Genomic DNA, 6,893 nt, shown 5'->3' with positions numbered 1-6,893 from the left:
ATAAGCAGGTGGAAAATTTCATTGCATTTTGTGAAGATTTGCAAAATTAAAATAATATAGGCCTACTAGGGCTCATTTTTTATATAGGCCTACCTATTTCTAAAACAGTGATCAGCTGTCAAAAAAAAGTCGAAATATGCAGGCAGAATTCTCTGAGCATGTTATGAAGATTTGTAAAATTCAAATACTACTAGGCCTTGTAATATAGGCCTACATATTTCTAAAAAAAAGGTGATCAACTGTCAAAAAAAAGTCATGATAAGCAGGCAGAAAATTTCATTGCATTTTGTGAAGAATTGCAAAATTAAAATAATATAGGCCTACTAGGGCTCATTTTTTATATAGGCCTACCTATTTCTAAAACAGTGATCAGCTGTCAAAAAAAAGTCGAAATATGCAGGCAGAATTCTCTGAGCATGTTATGAAGATTTGTAAAATTCAAATACTACTAGGCCTTGTAATATAGGCCTACATATTTCTAAAAAAAAGGTGATCAACTGTCAAAAAAAAGTCATGATAAGCAGGCAGAAAATTTCATTGCATTTTGTGAAGATTTGTAAAATTAAAATAATATAGGCCTACTAGGGCTCATTTTTTATATAGGCCTACCTATTTCTAAAACAGTGATCAGCTGTCAAAATATGCAGGCAGAATTCTCTTAGCATGTTATGAAGATTTGTAAAATTAAAATAATACTAGGCCTTGTAATATAGGCCTACATATTTCTAAAAAAAAGGTGATCAGCTGTCAAAAAAGTCATGATAAGCAGGCAGACAATTTCACTGCATTTTTTGAAGATTTGCAAAATTAAAATAATATAGGCCTATTAGGCCTCATTTTTATATAGGCCTACCTATTTCTAAAACACTGTCAAAAAAAAGGTCAAAATATGCAGGTAGAAAATTTCATTGCATTTTGTGAAGATTTGCAAAATTAAAATAATATAGGCCTACTAGGCCTCATTTTTATATAGGCCTACCTATTTCTAAAACAGTGATCAGCTGTCAAAAAAAGTCAAAATCAAACAGAATTCTCTGAGCATGTTATGAAGATTTATAAAATTAAAATAAATTGACATTTACAGGGAGGAAGGCGTTTGCCCACTATCAAGGAGATTTGGATTTTGATTCAGATGTTTGTTGAGAAAATTGCCTGTTTTCCCTTTTTGTCAGTGGTGCATCAGGTAGCATTGCATATACTGTATTATGGAAGCATGAAAGGAGTGCATTAAATATCAAAACTAAGTTTGGATTGGCACCAAGTACTGTGGATCAGAATGAAATAAAAAAAATTTTATTAAAAGGAAATAATAAATTTGAAATATGAAAAGTTGTGGATTTAAACGTTTATAATATGTGTATTTGCAATATAATAGAGACCCACAAAATGTAAAGACATTACTATTGTGAACTATGCTTCTAGTGAAGTGACACTGTGTGAAGCTAATGTTTTTAGGATCTCGAAAATTTGCCCAAGAAAATATACCATAGTTGCATTCACATTGAACCTTAACTTTGTATAAATTTATGACAATTTCACACATTTGATCAGAGAGAAAAGTTACCAGATTTATGCATATTTTCATTCACCCTATTGTAAATTGTGATCCGTGTGTCAATGTTACAATAAATGGTTTTATGTAATCATAGAGGAGGGAGTGGGTAAATTTTACAGTTTACTGAATACACCTGTACCAGTACACACAAGAGCTGCATTATCTTATGAATTGAATAGAAATTGACTTTAAACACATTGAGGAGAATTCATAATTTCATTGAGTGGACAAGATAGACAGTCTCTATCCCTAGTACATTTTCAAAATATTCACAATAATCCAATGATTTCATTCATTATATTTATTAAAATTATTTCCAAAAAATAGAATGTGTAACTGAAAGTGTATAATGTACAGTCAGTTGATAGCTGAGTCTATTCCAATTTTTCACAAGAAATATATTTCAAAGTCTTTCAGGCACTCGCATAACAGCCTGCTTTTCATTCAGTGCAACAACTATTTTAAAGTTAGGATTTAGGGATGAATCAACACTCAGTGCAGGTGGTTATTTAGGAATTATATTTTATTGTCCTTCTTCAATGTTAGAAATTCCTTGTTCACATCAAATGAAAGTTATTCATAAAATTAAATACAATGGCTTTTGTATTATTGGTCTGAAAAAAAAAATACATATTAATTATTAGTAGTAGTATGTTTGAACATAAAATAGAGTTTCTTCAGGGATTTCTGTGTCTACAAATTACAAATAAATTTTACAGTTGAATAAAGAGAAATGCATTTTTATTTATACTAATATAATTTATGCATAAATTAAAAAGGCAGTTGGTGTCAGACTTTACAGATGGGTTTATATTCAAATCAGACTCAATACCTAGAAAGTACGACCGATTTCAGGTAATGCCATGGGAATTGGCACAAGAAAAACTTTCTTCAATCAGCATTATTCACTTGATAGCTCTTTTAATTTTACCCAAACAAGGCCTTAATTTATATACAAATCCACTCCTTCAATGACACAAATCTGATATCCTTTTCTTCTTGATTATCATGTGAATTTTTTCACAAAGAAATAATATTCAAAAGGAAAATTCCATTTGTACATTTTTCTTTGAATTAGATCAAATAATTTAAATTTAAAAACAAAATACCAGTATTCATTTTTTTGTACTTTTATTTTATTAGTTCCCCAATATTGTAAAATTAGAAGTATGGTTGTGCTCACTGAAATATTACTAAATGTACTTTTATTTTATTAGTTCCCCAATATTGTAAAATTAGAAGTATGGTTGTGCTCACTGAAATATTAATAAATCAACTTTTTGAAATTCATTCACATTCCTGACAGGCCTATAAGTCTATAGACTATAGTAAACAAAAGGGTTTGGTACGTAATTCTGTCCCCGACTTAAACCAGTCATAACATTATTATTTTGTAAATCGATTCATTTATGTTTTCTCAAAAAAAAACGATGACTTGATTGTATGAATTATAGGCCTAATGACATTAGTGAATTTTCAACATACCTATTTATAAAGACAGTGCGCAGTTTGTAAATTGTACTGTGCTGGCAGCCAGTCGACGTCGTCGCTTCCAGTTCTTCATCATTTTACAACTCTCCCTGTTGCATTATTTATGACATTTTTTTTTATATCAATAATAAATGATGAGCGAAGATCACAACATTTGTTTGGAGTGAGGCACAAATGAATAAATATTTAATCCAATTCACTCGCTTGCTTTCAACATTATCAAGCTAACAAAATTACGTGATAATAACAATATACCGGAAGTAAACTGGGCACTTTTTCGAAGCATGTCACACAGCCACAAATTTTACCGGAAGTAGACGCTCGTTGGGAGAACGCTAGATCGAGGACGGTCCTACGCATTTCTTTACCTTGGTGTAAGCGGCCCGTGCATTCGGAGTTCTTTTGTTTGACCGAGTGTTTGGTTTGATTTTCCCCGCGAAATTCAATCAGATGAGATGACCAGTAATCTTAAAATGTCGGACTCGGAGCCTAAAATGCCACTGAAAAGAAAGAGGTACGGTATATGCTGTTATCGCTGAATAATCCAATTTCCTTGCTCAATTAATCGACCATAGTAACGTCTCACACGCCAGATTATCTCAACGCTTCAGATTTATTATATGTTCTCGCAGCTAACGTCAACGAACTTCCAAGTTCTACCAGTAGGCCTACCACCAGTGGTGCAGGGCCTGTTAATATATTAGCCTATAGGATAGGTTATTGCCGGCTTTTAATAACCGATTTTTAATTCATTGTCGACAAAATGGCGAAGATTTAACCGGTCCTTGGTTCATGGTGTATTGGTAGCCTGCATATGACTTTTATATTAATCACACTGTCACTATCATATAGGTACATGTATCATTCCATGCCAGTAAGTTCCAGGTAATTACAACCAATACAGACCTGCAATTGTAGTTCAAACTAGGCCTAGTAGTTATGATGATTTATCATGATTTTCAAGTTCGGCTGGGTGACCGAATGGTTGAGGATCAGAAATGAAATGGGGGTTTAACGTCCTACTGATGAAGTCCGGCATATGCTACAGTGTGCTATGGGGGAAATTTTTCCTAGGCAGCAGCACTATGGCCTACTCTTGCGTTGAATTAGACTGTCTGTCATTGAGTCCATTTGTGTGATTGCAATAAAAACCTATGCGCAAGCGAATTATTGAAATAAAATTGAACCATGTAAGTCCTAGTTAGACCTCTTTTAAATTGAAATAATTTATTTGACATTATTTTGAAGTCCACAAAATGTTTGTTGGTAACAGTTGATTTTAATTTGCATGCAAATCGTGAACCACTAAAAGGAGCCGACAGAAACATTAGGTTAGTTTTCCCCTTACTGATGTAATAACATTCAACAATATCTAATAAATGACCCGTCCCACAGTCATGTAAAAAACTAATTGGTCAATTTTAACCATGGAACAAATGTGTTTATAAAATATGAGAAAACATCAAATTATTGTGTCTCATCTCTGTACAATCAAACTGTGATTTTGGAGCTGGCTCACGAACCTTGGGGTCCTAGAAAGTTTTTCTGCATTATCAATCCTGGTTTTCTAAGGTCAGCAATAAAGGATAGGGGGGGGGGGGTGTATACCATTTGCAGCATGATACTGTTCTCCTGACAATTGAAGTTTCACTGTTCGGACAATTTCTCACATATAACACTGAATGACATATGCCCATTTCCTTTAATCTTTTTAATTTATTTATTTTTCAGATATAAAACAAATACTATAAAAGATCGGCAACGTTGTTAGCGGTACCTTTAATCTGGGGCAGTCATACCCAGACCCAGCTAATCCAACGAGAATAAAAAGATCCCCCTCCACAAGTCCACCCACTCTAGAAGATGCATGTATTGTGAAGAAACAGACCACACAATTTTAAGAATATTACAGAATATAATATATACTGACCAAAATTAAATATACACAATATAAAACAGGAATATGTTTTAATAGCATCAATGTTAACACTGCATGAAGTTTTAGATTTTATACTCGACATCTACTTACCGGTCTTAGAGATAAGCAATTTTGAGGCAAAAGTTTATAGCTATAGCATAAACAATTCTCTGTGATCTCAACCATGCCACCCTTTTTTCTGTGGTCTCTGTGACATCTCTTGAATGCCTTGAGACAACACGTCTGTGCACAGTTTTCCTACGCTTTGATGGTGAGGAAGGGTCTGTAAGATGGGTCAGTCGTGGCCTTTTCTAGTGTTGGCAAATCCGGCAAACTTTTAATATTATCAGAACTTGATTGTGGTGTAGGAATAGTGGTGCGTGGATCACTGGATGTGTCAGCTACTCAGCATAAAAAGCATAAAATATCGATAGATTTTCCCACTCTTACTGCCTCTACATAGCTTTTTCTAGACAATTCTGAAGAAAACAAAACATTCAAAACTTGTGAAAATATCAACAAATATCATTCTAAGGATATTGTCATTTGGTTTATAAATTTCATTGAGTTTAAAACAAATATACACATTGCAATACATAATTACTTTCAACGAAAAATAGTCTTTATTATTTGGTAGTTTTTAGTTTGGTCAAAAAATTTCATAAAGAATGAAGACATACTTGTATCACAAGTCCTGCATGTCCATTGATCACACTTGCCTGTTCTTCACTGCCCTACTAGTACTACACTTTACAGTTTACACGCTTCTCAACCATTTTGAATGACAGATTTTCAATTGACAAAAATTACCAGCCATTCCTTTTATAAATACGGGACTACCTACTATCACTATAAACCATTCTATCTTCCAAATTACAAAGAATCCATTCTGTATTTTAGTATACAATGTATCATTTGCAGGTGAAAAGTCCAGCCATTTAGTACTAGTAGGCCTAGTATCTATTTGATCACACGAAAATATAAAAACAACAACCCATCCTATAATTCCACGGCATATACAAATGGTTTTTAGTTGTGGTTTTGTCTATAATATCCATATTTAGCACATAAATGTCGAATACAGTATAAAAAAAGAGCCATGAACGGCTAAGACTCATTGTCACCAGACTAGAGGCAGTTGCTCGGATCTAAGTTAGAGGTTATTAAGGGCTTTTCACACACAATTAAGCAGTTTTATAGCCCAAAATCCATCTGGAAATATCCCTTTAAAAATTATCTCACTACAAAGTCGATATATAGCCTATATATATATTATTATAGGGGTCAGGTCATAGTTACGTATAGATACGTCTGACACAATACTTACATCAATAAATTAAAATCATAAAAACATCGAGGGGTAATTAGCGCAAGGTTGGCAATCTGCGCACCAGCTTAATACTCGCAGATTGCAGGGGTGAAGATAATCAAGGTTGCGCCTTCGCATTTTCTTAGTGTACCGCACGACACGATACTAGATTAGTGTGCCGTTCAAAATTTCGCGACACATTTAGGGAGATCTCGCGGCACCTGGGCGTGTCAAAACGGGTCATAGTTCAATTAGGTCAATTCTGCCAAACCGCAACGCATTATGCCAATTATGGGGTAATAGTAAATTTTGATTTTATTTTGATTTTAACTTCCATTTAATTTCAATTTTAATCACACTGATCAGCAGTGAATTTTCGCTAGGCCACTACAATCACTGATAAGGATGACATCGATGCAACTGAATGAGCCAGAAATATTAACTTTTTTCCTGCGACAAATTAAATTCTAAAACATTTTTTTTATGTATTGGAAAAATAAATAAAGGCGTTTGACGTATTGTAGGTAAAAATTATTTCCTATTTAGTGTAAATGGGTATTAAAATGACTAAAAGGCAGCATTCGAGCTTCCCGAAGCAGTAACGTCTTACGTAAACAATG

General features: G+C 33.5%; 1 long non-coding RNA gene across 2 annotated transcripts; it reads right to left on the bottom strand.

Moving 5' to 3' along the window:
* Positions 1-1,511: 1,511 nt before the first annotated feature.
* LOC126811293 (uncharacterized) lies at positions 1,512-6,502 on the bottom strand. 2 transcript variants are annotated; one of them, XR_007675527.2, is made up of 4 exons: positions 6,292-6,502; positions 5,076-5,443; positions 3,041-3,546; positions 1,512-2,169 (listed from the first exon to the last, which is right to left on the bottom strand). It is a non-coding gene; the product is annotated as an uncharacterized LOC126811293 (long non-coding RNA). The 2 variants fall into 2 exon arrangements; XR_007675526.2 differs by lacking the exon at positions 6,292-6,502 and adding an exon at positions 5,645-5,889.
* Positions 6,503-6,893: the final 391 nt, after the last annotated feature.

Source organism: Patella vulgata, chromosome 2, assembly GCF_932274485.2.
Source record: "Patella vulgata chromosome 2, xgPatVulg1.2, whole genome shotgun sequence".
Taxonomy (NCBI): Eukaryota; Metazoa; Mollusca; class Gastropoda; family Patellidae; genus Patella; species Patella vulgata.
Note: the sequence above shows the minus strand (reverse complement) of the source record. Positions and strands in the feature narration are given on the sequence as shown.